This window comes from Staurois parvus, unplaced genomic scaffold, assembly GCF_062004578.1.
Source record: "Staurois parvus isolate SC_StPar_1 unplaced genomic scaffold, SC_StPar_1.0 ptg001352l, whole genome shotgun sequence".
Classification (NCBI taxonomy): Eukaryota; Metazoa; Chordata; class Amphibia; order Anura; family Ranidae; genus Staurois; species Staurois parvus.
In genome coordinates, this window is record NW_028319148.1 from 981509 (window position 1) to 998902 (window position 17394).

Consider the following 17394-nt stretch of genomic DNA (forward strand, 5'->3'; position numbering starts at 1 on the left):
TGACCAGAGACTGCGGACACAGTACAGGGATGACCAGAGACTGCGGACACAGTACAGGAGATGACCAGAGACTGCGGACACAGTACAGGGATGACCAGAGACTGCGGACACAGTACAGGGATGACCAGAGACTGCGGACACAGTACAGGGATGACCAGAGACTGCGAACAGTACAGGAGATGACCAGAGACTGCGGACAGTACAGGAGATGACCAGAGACTGCGGACAGTACAGGAGATGACCAGAGACTGCAGACAGTACAGGGATGACCAGAGACTGCGGACACAGTACAGGGATGACCAGAGACTGCGGACAGTACAGGAGATGACCAGAGACTGCGGACACAGTACAGGAGATGACCAGAGACTGCGGACACAGTACAGGGATGACCAGTGACTGCGGACAGTACAGGGATGACCAGAGACTGCGGACACAGTACAGGGATGACCAGAGACTGCGGACACAGTACAGGAGATGACCAGAGACTGCGGACAGCACAGGGATGACCAGAGACTGCGGACAGCACAGGGATGACCAGAGTCTGCGGACAGTACAGAGATGACTGCTGACCTTTGGGGAGGGAGGGGGAGCGGGTACCTGAATTTGACAGGTACCCGCTCTTACTTCCGCAGAGTTTTTTTTTATCTTACCTTTTCCTCGATCCAGCCGCGCGCTGTCTTCCCGGCTTCTGTAGTGTGGGCGCTCGTCGGATGCCCAGTGCGCATGCGCGAGAAGCGCTGCGCTTTGTGATTGGTCCGGCGGCTTCTGGGATCTGTCATGTGTCCCAGGTACCGCCTTACCATTCACAAAGAGCACTGCTTCTTGTGCATGCGCACTTGGGACCCGGCTGTCACGCACACTACAGCCGGGAAGACAGCGCGCCGCTGGATTCTCCTGGCGTGCCCACAGATAAGTGCCGGCTGTGGCACGCGTGCCACGGGTTCGCCATCACTGATATAGTGCCTTGAAAAAGTATTCAAAGTGCCACATAATTGTGATGTGGAAGGAAAATGATAAATGGATTTCAAAATGTTTTACAAATAAATATGTGAAAAGTACTAGCTTTGCACATCTAGAGAGGGACATTTCTGCCCATTCTTCTTTGGAGAATAGCTCAAACTGTCAGATTGGATGGAGAGCGTCAGGGAACAGCAATTTTCAAGTCTTGTCACAGATTCTCCATTGGATTTAGGTCTGGACTGTGACTGGGCCATTCTAACACATGAAGATGCTTTGATCTAAACCATTCCATTGTAGTTCTGGCTGGATGTTTGGGGTAGTTGTCCTGCTGGAAGGTAAACCTCCGCCCCAGTCTCAAGTCTTATGCAGACTTTAATAGATATTCTTGTAAGATTGCCCTGTATTTGGCTCCATCCAGGGTGATGTGCAGTGTTAGCTTTCCACCATACATAGCGTTTTGCTTTTAGGACAAAAATTTCCATTTTGGTCTCATCTGACCAGAGCCCCTTCTTCCACGTTTGCTGTGTCCCCCACATAGCTTCTCACAAACTGCAAAAAATTAAAACTACAAAATAAAAAATTTCAAGGGGTATGAATACTTTTTCAAGGCACTGCATATATATATATATATATATATATATATACACACATACAGTGAAGGAAATACAGTAAGTATTTGATCCCCTGCTGACTTTGAATGTTCGCCCACTCACAAAAGAAATGATCAGTCTAAAAATCGAATGTTCGGTGTATTGTAACACTGAGAGACAGAATAGCAACAACAAATTCAGCAGAAATGCATGTCTAACAAATGATGACTGATCTGCATGTTCATGAGGGAAATAAGTATTTGATCCCCTTCACAAAACATGACTTAGTACTTGGTGGCTAAATCCTTTGTTGGCAATCACAGAGGTCAGACGTTTCCTGTAGTTTGCCCCCAGGTTTGCACACATCTCAGGAGGGATTTTGGCCCACTCCTCTTGGCAGATCCTCTCCAAGTCATTAAGGTTTGGTGGCTGACATTTGGCAACTCGAACTTTCAGCTCCCTCCACAGATTTTCAATCGGATTAAGGTCTGGAGACTGGCTAGGCCACTCCAGGACCTTAATGTGCTTCTTCTTGAGCCAATCCTTTGTTGCCTTGGCCGTGTGTTTTGGGTCATTGTCATGCTGGAACACCCATCCACAACCCATTTTCAATGCCCTGGCTGAGGGAAGAAGGTTCTCACCCAAGATTGCCCCGTCCATCGTCCCTTTGATGCAGTGCAGTTGTCCTGTCCCCTTAGCAGAAAAACACCCCCAAAGCAGAATGTTTCCACCACCATGTTTGACAGTTGGGATGGTGTTCTTGGGGTCATAGGCAGCATTCCTCCTCCTCCAAACACGACGAGTTGAGTTGACGCCAAAGAGCTGGATTTTGGTCTCATCTGACCACAACACTTTCAACCAGTCCTCCTCTGCATCATTCAGATGTTCAGTGGCAAACTTCAGACGGGCCTGGACATGTGCTTTCTTGAGCAGAGGGACCTTGCGGGCACTGCAGGATTTCAATCCTTGTCAGCGTAGTGTGTTACCAATTGTTTTCTTGGTGACTGTGGTCCCGGCTGCCTGGAGATCATTGACAAGATCCTCACGTGTAGTTCTGGGATGATTCCTCACTGTTCTCATGATCATTGACACTCCATGAGGTGAGATCTTGCATGGTGCACCAGACCTAGGGAGACTGACACTTGTTTTGTGTTTCTTCCATTTGTGAATGATTGCACCAACTGTTGTCACCTTCTCACCAAGCTGCTTGGCCATAGTTTGGTAGCCCAGTCCAGCCTTGTGTAGGTCTACAATCTTATACCTGACATCCTTGGACAGCTCTTTGGTCTTTGCCATGGTGGAGAGTTTGGAATCTGATGGTTTGATTGCTCCTGTGGACAGGTGTCTTTTATACAGGTAACAAAATGAGATTAGCAGCACTCCCTTTAAGTGACGGCTTCTAATCTCAGCTTGTTACCTGTATGAAAGACACCTGGTAGCCAGAAATCCTGCTGAATGATAGGGGATCAAATACTTATTTCCCTCATGAACATGCAAATCAGTCATCATTTGTTAGACATGTATTTCTGCTGAATTTGTTGTTGCTATTCTGTCTCTCAGTGTTACAATGCACCGAACATTCGATTTTTAGACCGATCATTTCTTTGTGAGTGGGCAAACATTTTATATCAGCAGGGGATCAAATACATATTTTCTTCACTGTATATATAATGCAGTTGTTATAAACATATAAAATTATGACATTGCATGTGACTAGACTAAAAAAAGTCCAGTTTACGATTCGTTTTCTAAAGAGGCGTCATGGGCCATCACTTCTCTGCTTTATTTTCCCAGCTGGCTTGGTATCTTTCCAAATGCTCTTCACTTTTTGGCATAAATGTAAGAAATATTTGGAGAAGAAGACCGCTGCAGGTTTCAGATCGTTCATTGCGAAATGCAGCTGGTTATGTTGGCGGTATTACGGGAAAGTCAGCCCCAGGGAAAAATTCAGGCAGGCGGTTTTAATGCTGATTCTTTCTTTTGTTAATAATATGCTCAGCATTGCTTTGTAACAGTTCCCGGACATAAATCCATCATCCAACTGATTCTGACGCAATGTGTGGGGAAACTATCTATGAATGGAGGCAACACATTTATCACAGATGGAGGATATTGATTGAAGGGGTTGAAGGATTTCCAAGCCGTTCCTAGTCTTTGCTGCTTAAAGTGGAACTCCAACCAATTTTTAGATTAAGGGATTGGGTTAAAAGGCCTGTCAGGTTTTGGCAGCTCTTGTGTCCCCACTGGAGAGATTTCCTTTCCTCACTAGGACAGGAAGTAAGGGGAAATCTTCCCAACATACGGTGAATGTTTTAAAGAACTGGATATCTCATCAAAGAAAAACTGCAAATGGGACGCATTGCCTGAATGGCGATTGTGCTTTATAACAAGGTGACCAATCAAATGTGCAGAAAATGGACAGCAAATGTTTGCTCAACGATTTTAAAACTGAACTTTGGGCAGATATAAAAGGCGCAAATGAATATATCATTAATTGTATTCTTTTAAATTCAAGCAGTACAAGTACCTGAATGCGACCAGGTATCAGCCTCTTGCATTCCCTGTATAGCAGGGTTGGAGTGTCAGAGAAAGAAGCAGCACAAGAAGCCAATCAGTTCTGACAAGAAGCATGCTGATAGGAGGAGAGAGCAGAGTGACAGAGAGATCAGCTTATTACTACGCTGCTTTTCCTTTCACTGTCCAGTCTCAGGTTGGGGGCTAGTCCGGGATGACCTGGCCTCAAAGAAAGTGAAGTGAATGATGCTGGCCATCAGACTGAGGACATCTAGAGGCAGAAAAAAAGTTTTGCAGGGGAAATCCCTGGATTGAAGGTGAATATTACAGATGGTATTGTTTTATCTTTTAATGGGCTATTGGTTTTTATATTATTATTATTATAGAGGAATTATATAGCACCAACAGTTTATATTGTTATTTTTGGCTGAAGTTCGGTGTAACGGAATCGGACCCCAACTGCACTAGGGTATTTCTGTTAGACTCCCGCTTCCCTGTCCGAACACAGATCACAGACACCACCGCTGACCATACAGGAAATAGCACCAGACTCATCTTAAAACAGGAAGTGGACTGCTTTATTTTAACATAGATACAAGATATATACACAGGGCGGGGAAATACACCCAGTAACAGGAAACACATCAGCAGGCCGTCCCATCAGGGGGAAGGGCTGCCGGAAACACCCCCCACCAAGCCATTACAAACACATACAGTATGTCCCATAATAATTTTCTCCCAAGCAAGACACACAATAGAACAATGGGATACACCATGTAGCAGTAGAGAATACACAAACCCATACATCCCATAATAGTTTGCTCCCAAGCAAGACACACAATAGAACAAAGGGATGCAGCTGCATGGTAGTGAACAATGAACACCCCCCCCCCACCCCAATATTAGAACATTCCACCCTGTACCCCTAACAGGCACAGGGTGACTTACACATAATAGGGATATGGGGAGCTGAGACAGGGGTCTCCCCACCTCTCCAAAGGGGGCTGTGTTCCATGGGCCCCCCACATAAAGTCACTCCCGTCACATTCAGCTTTAGGTATATCTATTTGCAAAACTTGGTTTTAGCTTTCAAGAAGAGAATGGTTGGAACATCTGTCAGTTTTCTATTGTTGTTTGTATCCCATCTGGGGAGACTGACCCTTTCTATTAGTTCTGCTGAGCATCACCACCTGGACATGATGGGAAATCCAACCTTTTCCAGTGGTCACAAGTACAGGAGGTGAGGGAAAAACTTTAAGTGGGTACATGGGACAGCTGTGAGAGATGGGTGTAGGAAAACAAATCTGCCCAGTGGGAGATAGTGAAAAAAAAACCTGACAGAGGTTCTAACCAAAAATACAGTTTGACTACAGATACACTTTATCAAATGCGTTATAGCTTCAGCATAGTTATCAAAAATACCCAACCATTTCCTTAATGTCCCATGACCACGTGCTTCCAAAACAGCCGGCTTCTAGCATACCTACAGCCTAAATAAAGAACCATTTATCCAAGAACATACATGTTTCTAGCTCATTAGCTCTCATCCTCTCCCTGGATTGGCCCCTTGTCTGCTGGTAAGTTGGCCTACCAGTACTTGGTCACCCTCAGGACTTTTTATACAGTGCTATAGTCCCTGGACAAGCAGCATTAGAGGCAGAGTAAGGAGAGATTAAAGGGATATCTAGAGCACCTACAAGTGTCAGATGACCGCACCGGAACTGCAGACAATAGCCCAGTGAGTGGTGAAACACGGGGGCAGACTGAGACTGACTGGGGATGACGGCAGTCAGAAGCATAATCCTAGGGCAAGCAGAGGCCAGGGCATGTAACCATGTCAAGAGACATGCTGAGGTTAGGGTGGGGAGCAGACAAGAGAGTAATCCAGAAGCAGGTGGAAGCCAGGGCAGGCAGCAGGCAAGAGAGTAATCCAGGGACAGGCTGAGGTCAAGGTAGGCAGTGGCAAGAGAGTCATCCATGCACAGACTGAGGGTAGAGCAGGCGGGAGACGAGAGCAATTCATGGACAGAATGTTCTCAAGGCAGGCAGCAGACAGGGGAGTAAACCAAGGATAAAGTGAGGTCAGGGCAGGCAACAGACGTAATCCACAGACAGGATACATTTGAGGCAAGCAGCAGACAAGAAAGCAATCCAAGGACAGGTGGAGGCCAGGGCAGGCAGCAGGCAAGAGAGTAATGTAGGGACAGGCTGAGGTCAAGGCAGGCGGCAGACAAGGGAGTAATCCAGGGACAGGCTGAGGTCAGGGCATGGAACAGAAAATAGAGTAATCCAGAGATAGGCTAAGGTCAAAGTAAACAGCAGACAAAAGAGCACTGTAGAGACAGACTGAGTTCAAAGCCGGCAACAGACAAGAAAATAATCTAAGGATAGGCTGAGGTCAAGGCAGGCAGCAGACAAGGTAGTAATCCAGAGACAGGCTGAGGTCAGGGCATGGAACAGACAAGAGAGTAATCCAGGGACAGGCTGAGGTCAAGACAGGCAGTGGCAAGAAAGTGATCCATGCACAGACTGAGCGTAGAACAGGCAGCAGACAAGAGACCAATTCAGGGACAGGATATTCTCAAGGCAGGCAGCAGACAAGAGAGTAAACCAGGGATAAAGTGAGGTCAGGGAAGGCAACAGACTTAATCCACAGACAGGATAAATCTGAGGCAAGCAGCAGACAAGAAAGCAATCCAAGGACAGGTGGAGGCCAGGGCAGGCAGCAGGCAAGACAGTAATGTAGGGACAGGCTGGGGTCAAGGCAGACAGCAGACAAGGGAGTAATCCAGGGACAGGCTGAGGTCAGGGCATGGAACAGAAAAGAGAGTAATCCAGGGACAGGCTAAGGTCAAAGCAAACAGCAGACAAAAGAGCAATGTAGGGACAGACTGAGTTCAAAGCAGGCAACAGACAAGAGAAAAATCTAAGTTTAGGCTGAGGTCAAGACAGGCAGCAGAAAAGGGTGTAATCCAGGGACAGGCTGAGGTCAGGGCATGGAACAGACAAGAGAATAATCTTGGGACAGATTAAGGTCAAAGCAAACAGCAGACAAAAGAGCAATCCAGAGACAGACTGAGTTCAAAGCAGGCAACAGACAAGAGAATAATCCAGGGATAGGCTGAAGTCAAGACAGGCAGCAGACAAGACAGTAATCCAGGGAAGTCAGAATCAAAGTCTTACAGTAAGTACAGAATGAAGTCTTACAGTAAGTACAAAACAAGTGCAATCAGAACTATCACAAGCCTAGAGCCCTGGGCTTGCAATGTTACAATAGAGTGCCTGAGACATTGGGGCTAATCAAGGCAGAGGGGGTTGAACAGGCAGCAATAAAAATGCAAGGAAGTGCAGCCACCAGCCAGGGAGTGCAGAAGAGGCATCACTGCCAGATCCTGGCAGCCAACACTCCAGGCCTAGGAGATGACAACAGTTGAGCAGCAAGCTAAAGAAAGGCAGAAACACGTGGCGGAGGAAAGTGTCTCACCATCCTGACTTAAATTGCATCTAAAACTACATGACTAGTGCACCCGAGATAGGTTCATCCAGACCCCACTACACCACCATTACCCTTCCATACCAATCCCCTTTACTTACTATACTTACAGAAAACACAACACCAATTTTGGAGTAAAATGGCCAGCACGGCCTTTTATTAACAAATCAAGTTTAAACACATCAACCATTCCTTATAACAGAAAACATAAAGAGTTGTTGTTGGTCTTTGAAGGCACCCCCAAAACGATCCGAAATGCATCTGCGGACAACCATATTCCACTAGGCCTCCAGCCGCAACCAACCAGCTCGGAGACAACCATACCGTCCGCAGTGCAGCACCACCACCTTCCAGTTAAACCTTGGTTAACTGGAATGTTCCCGGGCACACCATACCACCGATGGGTCCCACACCATTTTGTACCTCCAAGATAAGAACATACAGTGTTGTCACCCTATTACAAGTGGGAAAATAAAAGTCATACTGGCAGGATCAGCATCCTAATCTGTTTTTTTTTTTCCTTTGACCATAGTTCTTCTTGCGTAGTATTAATTTACTGTATGTCATGTCCAGTTTTTTTTTAACAAAATTCCCCTTTATTCAGTAAAACATGCTGTAAAACATTAATGCGACTGTTTTGAAAAACGTTATCTGGAGGCGTTCAAGTGCCTTCTGCCAAGCGCCTTGTGTTTGTTTTATTTTTGCATGGTGCGCTGGCACTCACAAGAAGAGCCTCTTCCAAGAAATCCCTGAAGATGGTTTCTCGAGAAGCAGAGGAGGAAGTTCATTGCAGTAAAAACTACTTGATCAGATTACAGTCTGGTTCTCAGGCTGTGATGTGGACATGACCCTGGCACACAACATTTGCCGGGTGTAATGGTTTTACTGGAAACACAGGATGAGGTTGTACATTTAAATACAACCTGTATACACCTGAATGACATTATAATCCACAATGCAGCTCCATATCTGATACCCGTTCATTTGTTGGATGTACAGTTGTGCTCAAAAGTTTGCATCCCCTGGCAGAAATTGTGAAATTTTGGCATTGATATTGAACATATGACTGATCATGCCAAAAAATGCTCTTTTATTGAAGGATGATGATCATATGAAGCCATTTATTATCAAATATTTGTTTGGCTCCTTTTTAAATCATAATAACAGAAATCACCCAAATGGCCCGGATCAGAAGTCTCCGCCCCCAGATCAGAAGTCTCCGCCCCCTGAATCAGACATCTCCGCCCCCTGAATCAGAAGTCTCCACCCCCCGGATCAAAAGTTTCCCTCCCCTGGAATGTTCGGCCTTGGTACAGACACACAAGGTGACACACACGGGTTACAATGCCAGTTAGAGGTTAATGTCCCATATCTGTGGCTTTTTAAATTGCAATTAGTGTCAGTGTATAAATAGTCAATGAGTTTGTTAGCTCTTACATGGAAGCACTGACTAGGCTAGATACTGAGCGATGGGGATCACAAAAGAACTGTCAAAAGTCCTGCGTAACAAGGTAATGGAACTTAATAAAGATGGAAAAGGACATAAAAAAGATGTCCAAAGCCTTGAATATGCCAATTGGTACTGTTAAATCACCAACTAAAAAGTGGAAAGTTCGGGGATCTCTTGATAGGTAGGTAGGTAGCATGGTGTGGTCTAATAGGGAACCTAACTCTATTCAATACCCTGGAAACTTAGAAGGGCCTAATGGGGGCTCTAGCTCCATACAACGGTAACTTGGTAGCTAAGACATTAAGACTCCATCTGTAATACAGCATAGCCTAATCAGCAACTTGGCTACACACAATAGCTTGGCAACACAGAAGACATTCTGGCATCTAAAATATAATAACATGGCCTAATGAATGACCTGGCTCCATACAATAAAGGGGTCTCCAAACTTTCTAAACAAAGGGCCACATTTACAGTTCTTTTAGACTTTAGGGGGGCCAGAGTGTTATCAGCGGAAGTAGAAAATGTCCTGACATCAGTGGGATGCCCCATCTTTGGTATTAGGGGGAGGAATAGTGCCCTATCATTGGAGTCAGTGGGAGAAATTGTACCCCATCCTTGGTGTCAATGGCAGGAGTAGTGCCCCTTTGTTGGTGTCAGTGGGAATAACAAAGCTATATTGTTTGTGACAGTGGAAGGAATAGTGCCTCATTCTTGGTGTCAGTGGGAGGAAAAATGTCCCAAGGTCTGGATATTGCAAAGTGCCGCATCTGGCCCCCGGGCCACAGTTTGGAGACTACTGCCCTAGAAACATGGCAGTTAAGCCAGTATGACTCCTATGGTAATGTAAAATGGCCTAATGAGGGACTTGGTTCCATGCAATACAACAGCAGCATGGTAGCCAAAACATCATGATCCCTATGGTAACATGGCTGGCCTAATGGGATACCTGGCTCCATCTAATTCCCTGGCAATATAGCAGCTAAGGCATCATGACCCCTCCAGTAAAATGGCACAGCTAATGGGGAACCTGGCGCTATGCAACACCCTGAAAACATCATGCCCACTCTGATAATGGAGAACCTATCTGGACACATTGGCAACAAAGTAACTAGGACATCAAGACTCCATCTCTAATGTGGCACGGCGTAATGGGGAACCTGTCTCCACACAATAGATTGGCAACATAAAAGTCATTATGACCCCTAAAATGTGGTGGCATGGCCTAATGAGGGACCTGGCTCCACACAATAGAATGGCAACATGAAAGCCAAGAGATCGTGACCCCAAAGATAACGTGGTATGGCCTAGGTGGGAAGCTTGCTCAACACAATAGCTTGGCAATATAGAAACTAAGACAATACGACTTCTAAAATATATTGGCATTGACCTGGCTCCATACAATAATCTGGTAACATGGCAGTTAAGTCAGCATGCCCCCTACAGTAACATAGAATGGCTTAAGGAGGGATCTGGCTCCATTCAATACATCAGTAACATGGCAGCTAAGATCAATACCCCAAGGGGTAACATGGCTGGCCTGATTGGATACCTAGTTCTTTACAATACCCTGGCAACATGGCAGTTAAGCTAACATGACCCCTATGGTAACACAGCATGGCCTAATGAGAGACACAGCAGCTAAGACATCATGAACCCTGGGGTAACATAGCTGACCTAACTGGATACCTGGCTCCATACAATACATTGGCTACAAAGCCATCCACCATACTGCCCCAAACTACATCACCGACCTAATATCCAAGTACCACCCAACACGCACACTCCGCTCCTCACAAGACCTCCTTCTCTCTAGTTCCCTTGTCTCCTCCTCCCATGCCCGCCTCCAGGACTTCTCCAGGGCGTCACCCATACTCTGGAACTCCCTGCCCCAACCCATCAGATTATCACCTACTCTCCTCTCTTTTAGGCGCATCCTGAAAACCCATCTCTTCAGGGAAGCCTACCCCACCCCCTGCTAATTCCCGACCTCCTCCACTCTTCCTACCACTCCATCCCCCACAGCTATTTCCTCCTGTACCACTATCCGCTCCCTCCTAGATTGTAAGCTCCAAGGAGCAGGGCCCTTGAACCCCTTGTGTATCGCATTGTATTGTTATTGTACTGTCGCATCTTCTGTCCCCCACTGTAATGTACAGCGCTGAGCAAACTGTTGGCGCTTTATAAATACTGCATAATAATAACAGATAATACATAGAACCAAGGCATTATGATCCCAAAAATATAAAGGCATGGACCAGTGTCCATACAATACCCTGTCAATATGGCAGTTAAGCCAGAATGACCCTTATGGTGACATAACGTGGCCTAATGAGGGACCAGGTTCCATCCAATACACCAGCAACATGGCAGCCAAGACATCATGACCCCCAAGGTAACATGGCTGGCCTAATAGGATACTTAGCTCCATACAATACCATGGCCACAAGGCAGATAAGGAGTCATGACGGCAATATGTATATTCCGACCACCCACCACTAAAAAGATGACATTTTAATTTTTTTAAAAGTCCTTTTGTATCAATTTTCTATCTATTTTGTCCATATGTTCATCAGAATCTGGATTTTAAAATTTTCATTTTACTCAATAAAGAAACCTTGTATAATTCTGACACGTGACAGTATGAAGCACAATTAGTAAGCAAATTACAATATAAATAAACTACTTTTAAAGAAAGAAACGCCACAATCGGAAAGTGCCTTCGGCATTGAGGGAGTTGTGAGCTGGGACAGAGGATGGCTCCCCATCTCTTTCCGTTAATTAAGCTCCCAGGAAAACCAATTTAGGAGCAATTTACTGCTAATTGAAAAATTGGTTTGTAGAGGAAGACAGAGGGCAGCTGGGGACTCGGGAGATAATGGTGACATCACAAAGGAAAAGCCGATCTCTAATGTACAGTAATTACACCGCAACGCATAATGACACCAAGTGTTCTCTGACAGCATATGCAACCAGGCTGTGTGAATAATACGGCCATAATGTATGATTTGTAGAGTAATAAGAGATACCATGATAATTAAGTTGTGTTGTATCACTGGGATAATATTGGGTACAGGATAGGAATCATCACACCTCTCTGTATAATAATACCGAGTATACTCCGATAATGATCACACCTCTCTGTATAATAATACCGAGTATACTCCGATAATGATCACACCGCTCTGTATAATAATACCGAGTATACTCCGATAATGATCACACCTCTCTGTATAATAATACCGAGTATACTCCGATAATGATCACACCGCTCTGTATAATAATACCGAGTATACTCCGATAATGATCACACCTCCCTGTATAATAATACCGAGTATACTCCGATAATGATCACACCTCTCTGTATAATAATACCGAGTATACTCCGATAATGATCACACCTCCCTGTATAATAATACCGAGTATACTCCGATAATGATCACACCTCCCTGTATAATAATACCGAGTATACTCCGATAATGATCACACCTCCCTGTATAATAATACCGAGTATACTCCGATAATGATCACACCTCTCTGTATAATAATACCGAGTATACTCCGATAATGATCACACCGCTCTGTATAATAATACCGAGTATACTCCGATAATGATCACACCTCTCTGTATAATAATACCGAGTATACTCCGATAATGATCACACCTCTCTGTATAATAATACCCAGTATACTCCGATAATGATCACACCTCTCTGTATAATAATACCGAGTATACTCCGATAATGATCACACCGCTCTGTATGATAATACCGAGTATACTCCGATAATGATCACACCTCTCTGTATGATAATACCGAGTATACTCCGATAATGATCACACCTCTCTGTATAATAATACCCAGTATACTCCGATAATGATCACACCTCTCTGTATAATAATACCGAGTATACTCCGATAATGATCACACCTCTCTGTATAATAATACTGAGTATACTCCGATAATGATCACACCGCACTGTATAATAATACCGAGTATACTCCGATAATGATCACACCGCTCTGTATAATAATACCGAGTATACTCCGATAATGATCACACCTCTCTGTATAATAATACCGAGTATACTCCGATAATGATCACACCTCTCTGTATAATAATACCGAGTATACTCCGATAATGATCACACCTCTCTGTATAATAATACCGAGTATACTCCGATAATGATCACACCTCTCTGTATAATAATACCGAGTATACTCCGATAATGATCACACCTCTCTGTATAATAATACCGAGTATACTCCGATAATGATCACACCGCACTGTATAATAATACCGAGTATACTCCGATAATGATCACACCGCACTGTATAATAATACCGAGTATACTCCGATAATGATCACACCGCACTGTATAATAATACCGAGTATACTCCGATAATGATCACACCGCTCTGTATAATAATACCGAGTATACTCCGATAATGATCACACCGCTCTGTATAATAATACCGAGTATACTCCGATAATGATCACACCTCTCTGTATAATAATACCGAGTATACTCCGATAATGATCACACCGCACTGTATAATAATACCGAGTATACTCCGATAATGATCACACCGCTCCGTATAATAATACCGAGTATACTCCGATAATGATCACACCTCTCTGTATAATAATACCGAGTATACTCCGATAATGATCGCACCTCTCTGTATAATAATACCGAGTATACTCCGATAATGATCGCACCTCTCTGTATAATAATACCGAGTATACTCCGATAATGATCGCACCGCTCTGTATAATAATACCGAGTATACTCCGATAATGATCACACCGCTCTGTATAATAATACTGAGTATACTCCGATAATGATCACACCTCTCTGTATAATAATACCGAGTATACTCCGATAATGATCACACCTCTCTGTATAATAATACCGAGTATACTCCGATAATGATCACACCGCAATGTATAATAATACCGAGTATACTCCGATAATGATCACACCTCTCCGTATAATAATACCGAGTATACTCCGATAATGATCACACTGCTCTGTATAATAATACCGAGTATACTCCGATAATGATCACACCTCTCCGTATAATAATACCGAGTATACTCCGATAATGATCACACCTCTCTGTATAATAATACAGAGTATACTCCGATAATGATCACACCTCTCTGTATAATAATACCGAGTATACTCCGATAATGATCACACCGCACTGTATAATAATACAGAGTATACTCCGATAATGATCACACCACACTGTATAATAATACCGAGTATACTCCGATAATGATCACACCTCTCTGTATAATAATACCGAGTATACTCCGATAATGATCACACCTCTCTGTATAATAATACCGAGTATACTCCGATAATGATCACACCGCACTGTATAATAATACCGAGTATACTCCGATAGTGATCACACCGCTCTGTATAACAATACCGAGTATACTCCGATAATGATCACACCGCACTGTATAATAATACCGAGTATACTCCGATAATGATCACACCGCACTGTATAATAATACCGAGTATACTCCGATAATGATCACACCGCTCTGTATAATAATACCGAGTATACTCCGATAATGATCACACCGCTCTGTATAATAATACCGAGTATACTCCGATAATGATCACACCGCACTGTATAATAATACCGAGTATACTCCGATAATGATCACACCGCACTGTATAATAATACCGAGTATACTCCGATAATGATCACACCGCTCTGTATAATAATACCGAGTATACTCTGATAATGATCACACCTCTCTGTATAATAATACCGAGTATACTCCGATAATGATCACACCGCTCTGTATAATAATACCGAGTATACTCCGATAATGATCACACCGCACTGTATAATAATACCGAGTATACTCCGATAATGATCACACCGCACTGTATAATAATACCGAGTATACTCCGATAATGATCACACCTCTCTGTATAATAATACCGAGTATACTCCGATAATGATCACACCTCTCTGTATAATAATACCGAGTATACTCCGATAATGATCACACCTCTCTGTATAATAATACCGAGTATACTCCGATAATGATCACACCGCTCTGTATAATAATACCGAGTATACTCCGATAATGATCGCACCGCACTGTATAATAATACCGAGTATACTCCGATAATGATCACACCGCACTGTATAATAATACCGAGTATACTCCGATAATGATCACACCTCTCTGTATAATAATACCGAGTATACTCCGATAATGATCACACCTCTCTGTATAATAATACCGAGTATACTCCGATAATGATCACACCGCACTGTATAATAATACCGAGTATACTGCGATAATGATCACACCGCTCTGTATAATAATACTGAGTATACTCCGATAATGATCACACCTCTCTGTATAATAATACCGAGTATACTCCAATAATGATCACACCTCTCTGTATAATAATACCGAGTATACTGCGATAATGATCACACCGCTCTGTATAATAATACTGAGTATACTCCGATAATGATCACACCGCTCTGTATAATAATACCGAGTATACTCCGATAATGATCACACCGCACTGTATAATAATACCGAGTATACTCCGATAATGATCACACCTCTCTGTATAATAATACCGAGTATACTCCGATAATGATCACACCTCTCTGTATAATAATACCGAGTATACTCCGATAATGATCACACCGCACTGTATAATAATACCGAGTATACTCCGATAATGATCACACCGCTCTGTATAATAATCCCGAGTATACTCCGATAATGATCACACCGCTCTGTATAATAATACAGAGTATACTCCGATAATGATCACACCTCTCTGTATAATAATACCGAGTATACTCCGATAATGATCACACCTCTCTGTATAATAATACCGAGTATACTCCGATAATGATCACACCGCTCTGTATAATAATACCGAGTATACTCCGATAATGATCACACCGCTCTGTATAATAATACCGAGTATACTCCGATAATGATCACACCGCTCTGTATAATAATACCGAGTATACTCCGAAAATGATCACACCGCACTGTATAATAATACCGAGTATACTCCGATAATGATCAAACCTCTCTGTATAATAATACCGAGTATACTCCGATAATGATCACACCTCTCTGTATAATAATACAGAGTATACTCCGATAATGATCACACCGCTCTGTATAATAATACCGAGTATACTCCGATAATGATCACACCGCACTGTATAATAATACCGAGTATACTCCGATAATGATCACACCTCTCTGTATAATAATACCGAGTATACTCCGATAATGATCACACCTCTCTGTATAATAATACCGAGTATACTCCGATAATGATCACACCGCTCTGTATACTAATACCGAGTATACTCCGATAATGATCACACCGCACTGTATAATAATACCGAGTATACTCCGATAATGATCACACCGCTCTGTATAATAATACCGAGTATACTCCGATAATGATCACACCTCTCTGTATAATTATACCGAGTATACTCCGATAATGATCGCACCGCACTGTATAATAATACCGAGTATACTCCGATAATGATCGCACCGCACTGTATAATAATACCGAGTATACTCCGATAATGATCACACCTCTCTGTATAATAATACCGAGTATACTCCGATAATGATCACACCGCACTGTATAATAATACCGAGTATACTCTGATAATGATCACACCGCACTGTATAATAATACCGAGTATACTCCGATAATGATCCCACCTCTCTTTATAATAATACAGAGTATACTCCGATAATGATCACACCTCTCTGTATAATAATACCGAGTATACTCCGATAATGATCACACCTCTCTGTATAATAATACCGAGTATACTCCGATAATGATCACACCTCTCTGTATAATAATACCGAGTATACTCCGATAATGATCACACCGCTCTGTATAATAATACCGAGTATACTCCGATAATGATCACACCGCTCTGTATACTAATACCGAGTATACTCCGATAATGATCACACCGCTCTGTATAATAATACCGAGTATACTCCGATAATGATCACACCGCTCTGTATAATAATACCGAGTATACTCCGATAATGATCACACCTCTCTGTATAATTATACCGAGTATACTCCGATAATGATCGCACCGCACTGTATAATAATACCGAGTATACTCCGATAATGATCGCACCGCACTGTATAATAATACCGAGTATACTCCGATAATGATCACACCGCTCTGTATAATATTGCCGAGTATACTCCGATAATGATCACACCGCACTGTATAATAATACCGAGTATACTCCGATAATGATCACACCTCTCTGTATAATAATACCGAGTATACTCCGATAATGATCACACTGCACTGTATAATA